At 46.6% G+C, this 15381-nt stretch overlaps 1 long non-coding RNA gene across 1 annotated transcript in view; it reads right to left on the bottom strand.

The window, feature by feature from the left end:
• Positions 1–15381, bottom strand: part of LOC144506965 (uncharacterized) — a 521793-nt gene that overhangs the window by 191146 nt on the left and 315266 nt on the right. The gene's annotated exons all lie outside the window — the stretch shown is intronic.

Here is a 15381-nt window from a genome sequence, read left to right on the forward strand (position 1 = left end):
ATACCCCCAAGGCTTCTGGGAGATGTAGTCCAGATGGGGAGCTGAGGGCAGGCTGGGCAGACAAGGGTTGGAGCACTAGCCTTTGGTGCTAACTTCAACCTGGAATTTAAAATAAACCCCACTCTACACAGTGGATCAGATTATAGTTGATTAATAAAAGCAGAAAACACTAGAAACAGTCAGCAAACCAGGGTGCATGTTTAAGTTTATTTGTTAGACTATAAGACATAGGAGCAGAATTAGGCCACTCGGCCCATCGATTCTCCTTCGCCATTCAATCATGGCTGACATTTTTCTCATCCCCGTTCTCCTGCCTTTTCCCCATAACCCCAATCCCCTTATTAATCAAAAATCGCTGTCTTAAAGACACTCAATGACCCGGCCTCCACAGGCTTCTGCAGCAAAGAGTTCCACAGTTTCACCATTCTCTGGCTGAAGAAATTCCCCCTCATCTCTGTTTTAAAGGATCGTCCCTTTAGCCTGAGGTTGTGCCCTCTGGTTCTAGTTTTCCTTACTAGCGGAAACATCCTCTCCACATCCACTCTATCCAGGCGTCGCAGTACACTGTAAGTTTCAATAAGATCCCCTCCATGCTTCTAAACTCCAATGAGTACAGACCCAGAGCCCTCAACCGCTCCTCAGACGACAAGCTCTTTATTCCAGGGATCATTCTAGTGAATCTCCTCTGGACCCTTTTCAAGACCAGCAATTAGTGTCACAAGTAGGCTTACATTAACATTGCAATGAAGTTACTGTGAAAATCCCCGAGTCGCCTTTAATGTAGTAACACCTTCCAAGGTGCTCAAGCAGTGATCACTACATGTCCACCATGCAGTGAATGCGCCTGTTCGGGTACACTGAGGGAGAATTTAGCATAGCTAATGCACCTAACCAGCACATCCTTTGGACTGTGGGAGAAAACCAGAGCACCCAGAGGTGACAAGGGAATGGGAAGAAACATTTCAGATCAGTATTCTTGTTTTCCAGGTTTTGCTGCTTTCTTCCTCCCTCCCCCTTTCTGCGGAGTTAACATTTCAGATTGGTGACCTTAGTGGTGGCACAGTGGTTGGCACTGCTGCGTCACAGCATGAGGGATCCTGGTTCAATTCCGATCTCGGGTGACTGCCTTGTGGAGTTTGCACGTCCTCCCCGTGCCTGCGTGGGTTTCTTCCGGGTGCTCCAGTTTGCTCCCACCGTCCAAAGATGTGCGGGTTAGGTGGATTGGCCATACTAAATTGTCCCCTTAGTGTCAGGGGAACTAGCCGGGTGAATGCATGGAGTTACGGGGCTAGGTGTGGGTCTGGTTGGATTGTTGTTGGTGCAAACTCGATGGGCCAAATGGCCTCCTTCTGCACTGTAAGGATTTTATGATTCTATCCGATGCTGTCCCACAATAAATCACAAACGGAGCATTCACCACTGAGACATTTTGGGGCACTCATTAAAATAATGAGGGGCACAGATCATCTAGATAGTCAATATCTTTTCCCAAAGATAGGGGAGTCTAAAACTAGAGGGCTTAGGTTTAAGGTGAGAGGGGAAAGACACAAAAGTGTCCAGAGGGGCAATTTTTTCACACAGAGGGTGGTGAGTGTCTGGAACAAGCTGCCAGACGTATTAGCAGAGGCGGGTACAATTTTGTCTTTTAAAAAGCATTTAGATAGTCACATGGATAAGATGGGTATAGAGGGATATGGGCCAAATATGGGCAATTGGGATTAGTTTAGGAGTTTTAAAAAAAAGGGTGACATGGACAAGTTGTGCCAAAGGGCCTGTTTCCATGCCCTTTGACTCTATGACTCTATTCCATCTCTCGCCGTGAACAGTGTTATTCCTAATAGGTTATAGTGTATGCCGGAGCACAAATACAATTTGAACCCATTGCCACAGAATTGATGGAAAGCATCATTGGAACTGATCGCTCTCTGTCTCTCAGACGATTAGCTCTAAAGGTCAACTGAAGACTGTTACCCCGAGGCTACTTCAGTAATGAGCAGTCTCCTGTTGGTACAGTTCTTTTGTTCCAGTGTATTAATTTTGTAGCATTTCAATCCTGCTGGCTTGACAGCAGCAACAAAAACAAATTGCATTTAGATAGCGCCTTTAATGTAGTAACACCTTCCAAGGTGCTCAAGCAGTGATCACTACATGTCCACCATGCAGTGAATGCAAAAGAACAGTTATGCTAAAGAGTTGACAACAACAAACATGGAAGCAGAGCTACTTCCCATTCAGCCTATATATTATGATTTTCTTTAGCTGAAATAGGGAAGGAATTTTCCAGATTTATTTCTCCCTTTCCTTGATATACCAGTTGAGAAATCTGCTGGAGGTTCCCAAACATACATCTACCACAAGTCTACTGTACTGATTTTAAGCAGGCCCACGATGTCGACCGCTTAGAATACGAGCTCCCAGATTTTATGGCAATTGTATAGGGTGTTGATGAGGCCACACCTGAAGTATTGTGTGCAGTTTTGGTGTTCTTATCTGAAGAAAGATGTCCTTGCCATAGAGGGAACACAACGACGGTTTACCAGGCTGATTCCTGGGATGGCATGTCTGTCATATGAGGAGAGACTAAAACAGTTAGGATTATGTTCATTGGCATTTAGAAGAGTGAGAGGGGATCTCATAGAAACTTATAAAATTCTAACAGGATTAGACAGGGTAGATTCAGAAAGAATGTTCCCGATGGTGGTGGAATCCAAAACTAGGAGTCATAGTTTGAGGATAAGGGGCAAACCTTTTAGGACTGAGGTGAGGAGAAATTTCTTCACCCAGAGGGTGGTGAATGTGTGGAATTCACTACCACAGAAAGTAGTTGAGGCCAAAACATTGTGAGATTTCAAGAGGAAATTAGATATAGCTCTTGGGGTTAAAGGGATCGAGGGATATGGGGGGAAGGGGGGGATCAGGATCTTGAATTTGATGATCGACCATGATCATAATGAATGCTGGAGCAGGCTCGAAGGGCCGAATGGCCTACTCCTCCTTCTAGTTTCTAAGTTTCTATGTTTCTATTAACGTTGTAATGGCTTGTCCAGTCAGGGAGCCCTGCATGTGTACATAATGTGGAGTGTCAGGGTTACTGGCATTCTGGGTTTATACTCTGTATGAGAAGAAACCTGTCCGAGTGTAGCTCACCATGTAAATGTATCTAAATCTGGTGAGGGCCATTGGCGTTGGAGGAGTTATTTCATCCACCTTCACTGTTCAATATCTACATTATGATTCTGACAGTTCCACAAAGCTATATGATTAGTCTTATAGGCAAATCTGTAAATAGGTCCAGAGCAATGTGCTCAGCAAGCAAGCTTGATGCTGAAAGAGGCCACATCAAAGGCATCCTGCGAGCTAGTGGATACCCTGATCAGATCACTTCCTGCTTGACAATGCCTTCCCTGATCAGATCAAAAGCATGATGTGGAGATGCCGGCGTTGGACTGGGGTAAACACAGTAAGAGTTTGAACAACACCAGGTTAAAGTCCAACAGGTTTATTTGGTAGCAAATGCCATTTGCTGTCGGAGCCCTGCTCCTTCGTCAGATCAAAAGCAGCCAGCATAATCAAGGACCCCGCACACCCCCAGACATTCTCTCTTCCACATTCTTCCATCAGAAAAAAGATACAAAAGTCTGAGATCACGTACCAACCGACTCAAGAACAGCTTCTTCCCTGCTGCCATCAGACTTTTGAACGGACCTACCTCGCACTAAGTTTATCTTTCTCTACACCCTAGCTATGACTGTAACACTACATTCTGCACTCTCTCCTTTCCTTCTCTATGAACGGTATGTTTTGTCTATATAGCGCAAGAAACAATACTTTTCATTGCATACTAATACATGTGACAATAATAAATCAAATCAAATCAAAAATGTACGTTATGAATTGTACATCTTGTCTGTGCGGCTCACAAGAAATAATACTTTTCTTCGTATTCCAATACATGTGACAATAATAAATCAAATCAAATCATTTTGTGCTGCATATCGTGCTAAATCATGAACGGGCCGAATTTAAGGCCATCCCTTTCAGCCCCAAAAAGTGCCCAGTCTATCTCAGGGTACGTGGGAAGAGTAAGGTATCTGAAGAATTTGAGCTATGGGTGAAGCTAACTGTTTCATGCTGCTACTACGCAGTAGCAACACCAGAGGTATTCATCTCCAACAAGATGCTGCCTTAAGCCAAATAGACATTTTGCCCATCACACAAGTGAGTAATGTGGTCTTTGAATTTCAGTGCCAGTGTGATGCTGGGTATGTAGGCCGTATGTGCCAAAGACTAACAGATCGTATCAAACAGCATGTCCTTTCCACTGTTCACAATGGGCAAGATACAGACTGCACCCAACCAGCCTGTGCTTCCAAAACCCCAAACGCAGCGTCCAACATTAGATGTGATTGCGCAATTGGACAACATTTGTTAAATAATCCACAGTGTGCTAAAAATTACACTGACAACCAATTTAAGATTGTCAGTTGGGCTTGCACTGTGGTACATTTGCGTACATTAGGAGCTACATATGTTAATACACAGGGCCCTGTTCTTTGCAGACAGAAAGAACATGTATACATATTGTGTCTGTTTCAGCTGAACAAAATAAATGTCAGCCATTCGTTGACACTGTCTTGACCAATCAGGGTCAAGTTACCTGCTTTAAATTTCAAACAATGTCTGGCAGTTATCTGTCAGTCACCATAAACTGGTGCATTCTCCATAGCAATACCCCTGCCAATCAGACTCCACTTGCCAAACAATCAGCACTCTCTTTCGATTTGATGTACTAGTGTCACATGTATTAGTATACAGTGAAAAGTATTGTTTCTTGCGCACTATACAAACAAAGCATACCATTCATAGAGAAGGAAAGGAGAGAGTACAGAATGTAGTGTTACAGTCATAGCTAGGGTGTCAAGAAAGATCAACTTAATGCGAGGTAGGTCCATTTAAAAGTCTGATGGCAGCAGGGGAGAATCTGTTCTTGAGTCGGTTGGTACATGATCTCAGACTTTTGTATCTTTTTCGTGACAGAGGAAGGTGGAAGAGAGAATGTCCGGGGTTTTGATTATGCTGGCTGCTTTTTCGAAGTAGCAGGAAGTGTAGACAGAGTCAATGGAATACTCATGAAGTGGAATTGTTGTTTTCTCCTAATGGCCAGTGGCAAGAGGGCAGCAGTTAAAATGGAGCGGGGAATTAGCCACTCCAATCTGACCATCTGTAATTTGAAGTTATAGGCAAGCAGGACATCCATTCTGAGCTGGCGGGGTTCCAACCAATTACCCAGGTTGATCTCCTTAGTTGCTATTGAGGCTCCAACTGATATTTCAACCCAGGGCCTGAACAGGGGATCAAGGGTGATTCCCATTCAGGTCAAACATGCTGGAGCCTGGGTCAGGGGCCAGAAGGGGTAGAGTTAGTTTTAAAATGTTTTAACAGCCCTCTGTGGATCAAGGAACAGGTGTGATTCTCTGGGTCACACAAGAAAACCTCGGTTCTTGTGTGCCAGCTTCCGATCTCCCCCGATCACGATTGCCTCTGGCCTCTCCCCTTCATCATAGGTCTTTGTCACGTCTGACTTACATCTGTAAAGCTTGGGTGGGAGTCGGAACCTGAATATAGCAATGAGGTCAGCACAGTCATGCTGAGCGAATGGCCTTCCTCTGTGTATCATAGAATTATAGAATCCCTACAGTGCAGAAGGAGGCCATTCAGCCCATTGTGCCTGCATCGACAACAATCCCACTCAGGCCCTATCCCCACTACCCCAGGTATTTACCTTGCTAGTCCCCTCGACACTAAGGGTCAATTTAGCATGGCCAATCCACTAACCTCCACGTCTTTGGACTGTGGGAGGGACCGGAGCACCGGAAGAAACCCACACAGACATGGGGAGAACGTGCAAACTCCACACAGACGTGACCCGAGGTCGGAATTGAACCTAGGTCCCTGGTGCTGTAAGGCAGCAGTGCTAACTACTGTGCCACCGTGCCACACATACATGTAGTACATTGCAGAAATTTTTTTTAGAATCACAGAATCCCTACAGTGCAGAAGGAGGCCATTCAGCCCATCGAGTCTGCACCGACCACAATCCCACCCAGGCCCTAACCCCATGCATTTACCCTAGCTAGTCCCTTTTAACACTAAGGGGCAATTTAGCATGGCCAATCCACCGAACCCACACATCTTTCGGACTGTAGATGGAAACCGGAGCAGCCAGAGGAAACCCACGTAGACACAGGGAGAATGTGCAAACTCCACACAGACAGTGACCCAAGCCGGGAATAGAACCCAGGTCCTTGGCACTGTGAAGCACAGTGAGAAGTCTCACAACACCAGGTTAAAGCCCAACAGATTTATTTGGTAGCACAATTTATGGAGGGATACAAAAGAATGGTCTAGTTTGGACCAGGGAACGACGCGGGCTTGGAGGGCCGAAGGACCTGTTCCTGTGCTGTATTGTTCTTTGTTCTTTGGTGGTGGAGGTGGACACACTGGGAACGTTTAAGACAAGCTTTCGGAGTCTCAGGCTCCTTCTTCAGGTGAGTGAGGACTTGTGTTCACAAACAGGGCATATACAGACACAAACTCAATTTACAAGTTAATGGTTGGAATGCGAGTCTTTACAGGTAATCAAGTCTTAAAGATACAGACAATGTGAGTGGAGAAAGGGTTAAGCATAGGCTAAAGAGGTTAAAGAGGTACTGTGAGGCAGCGGTACTAATCACTGTGCCATCGTGCTACCCTATCTCCGTCTCTGTAACATTTTATGCAGCTGTCGGTGTGCTAGTGCTGCCTCTTCATTGGGAAGCAGAACTAACATTTACATAGTCACCCCCAAAAGCTTTTCCGTATTACAGATGTATACAAATTCACCACAGTCCAGAAACTATTCAGCCATTGTGCGTAACTGTGCTACAATTCAAATAGATGACTGGTCAGTCATAGACTGTCAAGGAATTGCTTTGTTTGTAAAAAGAAGCTGATAGAAGTGGTGTAACAAGGATGTAATTGAGCCAAGGCAGTGAAAATTGCAGCCTGTCCTGATTTCGCTCGAGTTCAGACGAATGAGGAGGGATCTCATAGAGACTTATAAAATTCTAACAGGACTAGACAGGGTAGATGCAGGGAGGATGTTCCCGATGGTGGGGGAGTCCAAAACCAGGGGTCACAGTCTGAGGATTCAGGGTAGACCATTCAGGACGGAGATGAGGAGACATTTCTTCACCCAAAGAGTGGTGAGCCTGTGGAATTCATTACCACAGGAAGTAGTTGATGCCAAAACATTGAATGTATTCAAGAGGCGGCTGGATATAGCACTTGGGGCAAATGGGATCAAAGGTTATGGGGAGAAAGCAGGATTAGGCTATTGAGTTGGATGATCAGCCATGATCGTGATGAAGGGCGGAGCAGCCTCGAAGGGCCGAATGGCCTCCTCCTGCTCCTATCTTCTGTGTTTCGATGTTTCCTGCAGATAGAGACGGGATTTTCATTTGCTTGGGAGAAATTTAGCCAACAGAAGGGACGCACATCTTGTGTTTTTCCTGTGATATTGAATACATTAGCACCTGCAGGGCTTTCATCTTGTAAGCCAGACTTCTACCGCCAGCACTGCAGCGCTTGCTCAGAGTGGCAGCCGGGTGTCAGCTACGGCCAGGTTTGCAGGCTTCCCATTCGTGACATGTTCTCTGTGGACCTGTTACAAGTGGCTGAAGGCAGGATCTGGGAGGCCTGGGAGCTTTCTGCTTTCCCACACTGGGACATAAACAAGTATTTGTTTACACAAGGGAGTGCTGTGACAATGTTTGGATTTCTTTTTTGCCATTTTGTCAGTGACTTGTTTTAAGTTGTTATTCACCTTACTCTCTTAACGTAGATGGGGCATTCATAGGGTGGCACAGTGTCTAGCACTGCTGCCTCACAGTGTCAGGGACCCGGTTTCGATTCTGGCCTTCGGTGACTGCGTGGATTTTGCACGTTCTCCCCGTGTCTGTGTGGGTTTCCTCCGGGTGCTCTGGTTTCCTCCCACACTCCAAAGGTGTGTGGGTTAGGTGGACTGGCCATGCTAAATTGCCCCTTAGTGTCACAAAATGTGTAGGTTAGTGAAATTAGCAGGATAAATATGTGGGGCTAAGGTAATAGGGGTTGGGCCTGGGTAAGGTACTCTGTCAGAGAGTCGGTGCAGACCCAATGGGCCAAATGGCTTCCTTCTGCACTATAGGGATTCTATGTGTAATAAGCCTTCAAAGGCAGAGGTCCCTTCACCAAAACCTCTTTAATTACAATTCCAACTGCAATACAGAGAGTGCTCGCAGTCAGCAGTCTATCTTCGGGAGTGCCAGAGGAACTGACACTCCCAGTTAAATACGGGGAAAAGACTCCCTGATTGGCCCATCATTTGATTCCTTAATCGGGGAGTTCATATTCCAATCAGCCAACCCCAATGGCCTGATTGAATCATTACACTATGATTCTACAATTCTTCTATGATTCTACTCTATGAGTGCAGCACAGTGGTTAGCACTGCTGTCTTACAGCGCCAGGGACCCAGGTTCAATTCCTGGCTTGGGTCACTGTCTGTGTGGAGTTTGCACATTCTCCACGTGTCTGCGTGGGTTTTCTCCGGGTGTTCTGGTTTCCTCCCACATTCTGAAAGACGTGCTGGTTAGGTGCATTGACCCAAACAAGCACCGGAATGTGGCAACTAGGGGATTTTCACAGTAACTTCATTGTAGTGTTAATGTAAGCCTTACTTGTGACTAATAAATAAAGTTTAATTATTCACTCTGCTGACTTTGTGTGGGGGTCGGGGGAAAGGGGCAGTGATGAGGACATGATTAACTGTATCAACAGCCAGTTTTGTTAAACAACAGCATAGAAATGATAAAAATGCAACTACAACTGTGGCATCCCACATGTACGGAAGTGATATTGGCCCGAATTTTACACTCCCCCGTCATGGCGAGTTCTGAGGCGGGAGTGGAGTGTAAAATAGCATGGATGGAATTCCCTCCCTATTATCTCTTTATGAGATTTGGTGTCAAATGTTGCTTTAAAAATGTTCCTGTGAACAGCTTTGGTCTGTTTATTGCACTCAAGGTGTTGTATAAATACAGGTTATTTTTGTGGTTGTGGCAACATCTCTGGACCCTTTATTGACTGATTTTTCAGATTACTTTTTGATGTACGCCACAGAAAACTAGGAACAGGACAGAGTGGAATCTCCAGATCAAAATGATCCAAATATTGCTCCCGTATATTTGAAAACTACATCGGTCTACTGTTCATAGAATCATAGAATCCCTACAGTACAGAAGGAGGCTATTTGGCCCATTGACCACAATCACACTCTATCCCCATAACCCCAAGCACTTACCCTAGCTAGTTCCCCTGACACTAAGGGGCAATTTAGCCTGGCCAATCAACCTAACCCGCACATCTTTGGACTGTGGGAGGAAACCAGAACACCTGGAAGAAACCCGCGCAGACAAGGGGAGAATGTGCAAACTCTACACAGACAGTGACCCGAGGCCGGAATTGAACCTGGGTCCCTGACGCTGTGAGCCGGCAGTGCTAACCACTGGGCCAACGTGCCGCCCACAATTCCTGTCTGCTCGATGACCCTCTTGCAACCAGTTCCACCTTCAATCTTCCACATTTTTCTCTGTTTTATCAATACCTTCCTCTGAGCATTGTTCCCATTCCTCCGAAGCTCTGAAGATGACAAATCATATATTCTCTCATTCTTGAATTCGAGACTCATCACATTACTAATTACTCATTTCCCATTGTCTCCAAAATTGTGGCAACTCCTACCTCTTTTTCATTGGTCCCATGGGTGGCACGGTGGCACAGTGGTTAGCACTGCTGCCTCACAGCGCCAGGGAACTGGGTTCGATTCCCGGTTTGGGTCACTGTCTGTGTGGAGTTTGCACGTTCTCCCCATGTCTGCATGGGTTTCCTCCGGGTGCTCCGGTTTCCTCCCACAGTCCGAAAGACGGGCTGATTAGGTGCAATGGCCATGCTAAATTCTCCCTCAGTGTACCCAAACAGGCGCCGGAGTGTTTTTTTTCAAACATTCATAGGACATGGGCATCACTGGCTGGCCAGCATTTATTGCCCTTCCCTGGTTGCCCAAGGGCAGTTGAGAGTCAACCACATTGCTGTGGCTCTGGAATCCCATGTAAGCCAGACCAGGTAAGGACGGCGGATTTCCTTCCATGAAGGACATTAGTGAACGAGGTGGGTTTTTCTGACAATCCACAATGGTTTCACGATCTTCAGTAGATTCTTAATTCCAGATTTTTTTAATATTGAATTCAAATTTCACCATCTGCCGTGGCGGGATTTGAACCCTGGTCCCCAGAACATTTGCTGAGTTTCTGGATTAATAGTCTAGTGATAATACCACTAGGCCATCGCCTCCCCCTGACTAGGGGATTTTCACAATAACTTCATTGCAGTGTTAATGGAAGCCTACTTGCGACACTAATAAATAAACATAAATACTTAAAATTAAACAATGAGCATGTATATAGTGTTGTAAATTGAGTGTAGTGGATTATAATGTCCGAGGCACTTCACAGGAGAAACATTGATACCGAGACTGAGAATACGAAATCAGGAGTGGTGGCCGCAAGTTGATTAAAGCGGTAGATTTTAGGAATTGTCTTAAAGGCGGAGATATCGGCTGGAATTCTCCACCCTTGCCTATGGCTAAGATTCTCCAGTCCTGCTTCAGTGAATGGAGTTTGGCTGAGCACCAAATTCTCCATTCACGCTGGCTGCAGTGACAAGGCGAACGAGATCAGAAAATTCCAGCCATAGCCTCCTACAATCTTCAGATTTTGAGCATCTACACTTGATATCACCTCACCAATACTTCTCAATTTACCCTGTGTTTTCATTGAATCCTGACAGTGCAGAAGGAGGCCATTCAGTCCATTGAGTCTGCACAATCCCACACAGGCCCTAACCCCATGCACTTACCTTAGCTAGTCTCCCTGACACTAAAGGACAATTTAGCATGGCCAATCCACCTAAACCGCACATCTTTGGGCTGTGAGAGGAAACCTACACATACATGGGGAGAATATGCAAACTCCACGCGCACAGTGACCCAAGCTGGGAATCGAACCCGGGTCCCGGGTGCTGTGAGGCAGCAGTGCTAACCAAAGAACAAAGAACAAAGAACAGTACAGCACAGGAAACAGGCCCTTCGGCCCTCCAAGCCTGTGCCGCTCCTTGGTCCAACTAGACCAATCGTTTGTATCCCTCCATTCCCAGGCTGCTCATGTGACTATCCAGGTAAGTCTTAAACGATGTCAGCGTGCCTGCCTCCACCACCCTACTTGGCAGCGCATTCCAGGCCCCCACCACCCTCTGTGTAAAAAACGTCCCTCTGATATCTGAGTTATACTTCGCCCCTCTCAGCTTGAGCCCGTGACCCCTCGTGATCGTCACCTCCGACCTGGGAAAAAGCTTCCCACTGTTCACCCTATCTATCCCCTTCATAATCTTGTACACCTCTATTAGATCTCCCCTCATTCTCCGTCTTTCCAGGGAGAACAACCCCAGTTTACCCAATCTCTCCTCATAGCTAAGACCCTCCATACCAGGCAACATCCTGGTATACCTTCTCTGCACTCTCTCTAACGCCTCCACGTCCTTCTGGTAGTGCGGCGACCAGAACTGGACGCAGTACTCCAAATGTGGCCTAACCAGCGTTCTATACAGCTGCATCATCAGACTCCAGCTTTTATACTCTATACCCCGTCCTATAAAGGCAAGCATACCATATGCCTTCTTCACCACCTTCTCCACCTGTGTTGCCACCTTCAAGGATTTGTGGACTTGCACACCTAGGTCCCTCTGTGTTTCTATACTCCTGATGACTCTGCCATTTATTGTATAACTCCTCCCTACATTATTTCTTCCAAAATGCATCACTTCGCATTTATCCGGATTAAACTCCATCTGCCACCTCTCCGCCCAATTTTCCAGCCTATCTATATCCTGCTGTATTGCCCGACAATGCTCTTCGCTATCCGCAAGTCCAGCCATCTTCGTGTCATCCGCAAACTTGCTGATTACACCAGTTACACCTTCTTCCAAATCATTTATATATATCACAAATAGCAGAGGCCCCAGTACAGAGCCCTGCGGAACACCACTGGTCACAGACCTCCAGCCGGAAAAAGACCCTTCGACCACTACCCTCTGTCTCCTATGGCCAAGCCAGTTCTCCACCCATCTAGCCACTTCTCCTTGTATCCCATGAGCCGTAACCTTCTTAACCAACCTGCCATGTGGGACTTTGTCAAATGCCTTACTGAAATCCATATAGACGACATCCACGGCCCTTCCTTCGTCAACCGTTTTTGTCACTTCCTCAAAAGACTCCACCAAATTTGTAAGGCACGACCTCCCTCTTACAAAACCATGCTGTCTGTCACTAATGAGATTGTTCCATTCTAAATGCACATACATCCTGTCTCTAAGAATCCTCTGCAACAACTTCCCTACCACGGACGTCAAGCTCACCGGCCTATAATTTCCTGGGTTATCCCTGCTACCCTTCTTAAACAACGGGACCACATTCGCTATCCTCCAATCCTCAGGGACCTCACCCGTGTCCAAAGAAGCGACAAAGATTTCCGTCAGAGGCCCAGCAATTTAATCTCTCGTCTCCCTGAGCAGTCGAGGATAGATGCCATCAGGCCCTCGGGCTTTGTCAGTTTTAATGTTCCCTAAAAAACCTAACACTTCCTCTCTTGTAATGGAGATTTTCTCTAACTGGTCAACACCTCCCTCCGAGACACTCCCGGTTAACACGCCCCTCTCCTTCGTGAATACCGATGCAAAGTATTCATTTAGGATCTCCCCTATTCCCTTGGGTTCTAAGCATAATTCCCCTCCTTTGTCCCTGAGAGGTCCGATTTTCTCCCTGACAACTCTTTTGTTCCTAACGTATGAATAGAATGCCTTAGGATTCTCCTTAATCCTGCCTGCCAAGAACATCTCGTGACCTCTTTTTGCCCTTCTAACTCCCCGTTTGAGTTCTTTCCTACTCTCTCTGTATTCCTCCAGAGCTCCATCTGTTTTCAGTTGCCTGGACTTAACGTACGCCTCCCTTTTCATTTTAATCAGATCTTCAATTTCCCTGGTTGTCCACGGCTCTTGAATCCTACCTTTCCTATCTTTCCTTTTTACAGGCACATGCCTATCCTGCAGCCTTATCAATAGTTCCTTAAAAGACTCCCACATGCCAGACGCGGACTTACCATCGAACATCCTCTCCCAATCAACATCCACCAATTCCTGCCTAATCCGGCTATAGTTAGCCTTCCCCCAATTTAGCACCCTGCCCGTAGGACAGCACTCATCCTTGTCCATTACTATCCTAAAGTTAACAGAGTTGTGGTCACTATTTGCCACATGTTCCCCTACCGAAACTTTGACGACCTGACCGGGCTCATTTCCCAGAACTAGGTCCAGTATAGCCCCCTCTCTAGTCGGGCTATCTACATACTGTTCCAAAGAACCTTCCAGTACGCATTTTATAAATTCCTCCCTGTCCGGACCTCCAGCTCTAAGCACTTTCCAGTCTGCGCCAGGGAAATTAAAGCCCCCCACTACAACAACCCTATTTTTTCTGCACCTATCCAGAATCTCCTGACATATCCTTTCCTCCACTTCCCGTCGGCTGTTGGGTGGTCTGTAGTACACCCCCAGCATAGTGACTGCACCCTTCCTGTTTCTGAGTTCCACCCACAGATTCCAACCACTGCGCCATCATGCCGGCCCATGCTCTTTGAATATTGATTGAAAAAGTTAGGCAACATGTTTCTATTTATTTCTCTTCCTGCACCTAACGGTGCACTAAGGCAGACTTTTGTCTGTTTCTATAGCTAGTTATTCCTGGAACAGGTCACTGGTCTGTTGCTCGAGGCTTATAGCTTGAGGGGCGCCACTCCGCATCAAGCATGGCTGACCAGGAGTCTCTCCCATTCTCACCGCCAGCCATTAGCAGGTATTGGAAGGACTTTGTAGGTTGATACCCAACTTGTTTTGGCCGCACATCTTTGGAGTTGAATTCAAGGGGCATATTTCACTCATGAGGATTAGGGACAGCACGGTGGCACAGTGGTTAGCACTAGCTGACTCACAGCGTCAGGGACCCAGGTTCAATTCTGGCCTCGGTGACCATCTGTGCGGAATCTGTACATTCTCCCCATGTCTGCGTGGGTTTCCTCTGGGTGCTGCGGTTTCCTCCCACAGTCCGAAAGATGTGCGGGTTGGTGGCCCCCATGGCTTGCCTCCTGGACTTGCAGGGTCTCGCTGGCTGTCCTGTCTGGAGACAATACACATTTCTTTAACCTGTGCCTAATGCTCCCTCCACTCACATTGTCTGTATCTTTAAGACCTGATCAGCTGTAAAGATTCGCATTCTAATCAGTATTCTGTAACTTGATTTTGTGTCTCTGTATGCCCTGTTTGAGAGCAGATATTCACTCCATCTGATGAAGGAGCAACGCTCTGAAAGCTAATGGCATTTGCTACCAAATAAACCTGTTGGACTTTAACCTGGTGTTGTTAAAACTCTTACTGTGTGGGAGGAAACCAGAGCACCCGGAGGAAATTCACACAGACACAGAAAGAATATGCAAACTCCGCATTGACAGTGACTCAAGCCAGGAATCAAACTCATGTCCCTGGAGCTGTGAGGCAGTAGTGCTAACCACTGTGCCACTGCGTCCCACAAGCGAGCAAAGGAAAAAGAGTAACCCATAGTATAAAAGCTAAGGGCCACAGTATTGCTTCACAGCCACAGACAGTGATGTCCTTGAACTGTGTCTTTGGCTTGAGTTCATCATAGAAATCATAGAAACCCTACAGTGCAGAAGAAGGCCATTCGGCCCATCGAGTTTGCACCGACCACAATCCCACCCAGGCCCTACCCCTACATATTTTACCCGCTAATCCCTCTAACCTACACATCCCAGGACTCTAAGGGGCAATTTTTTAACCTGGCCAATCAACCTAACCCGCACATCTTTGGACTGTGGGAGGAAACCAGAGCACCCGGAGGAAACCCACGCAGACACGAGGAGAATGTGCAAACTCCACACAGACAGTGACCCGAGCCGGGAATCGAACCCGGGACCCTGGAGCTGTGAAGCAGCAGTGCTAACCACTGTGCTACCGTGCCTAGAGAAGGTGGTACAGGTCTTTAACAGCATCCTTGATGAAGTGAAGATTCTTTATACGTTGCTGCTCAAGCATGTTCAGGCAGAAGATGCTGGCCCTTGGGGAATACCTTCTGTGAGTGCGATCTCCTGTGCCACACTGGTCCTCCTTCATGATTCCACTTCT

This window comes from Mustelus asterias, chromosome 18 (genome assembly GCF_964213995.1).
Source record: "Mustelus asterias chromosome 18, sMusAst1.hap1.1, whole genome shotgun sequence".
NCBI classification, from domain to species: domain Eukaryota; kingdom Metazoa; phylum Chordata; class Chondrichthyes; order Carcharhiniformes; family Triakidae; genus Mustelus; species Mustelus asterias.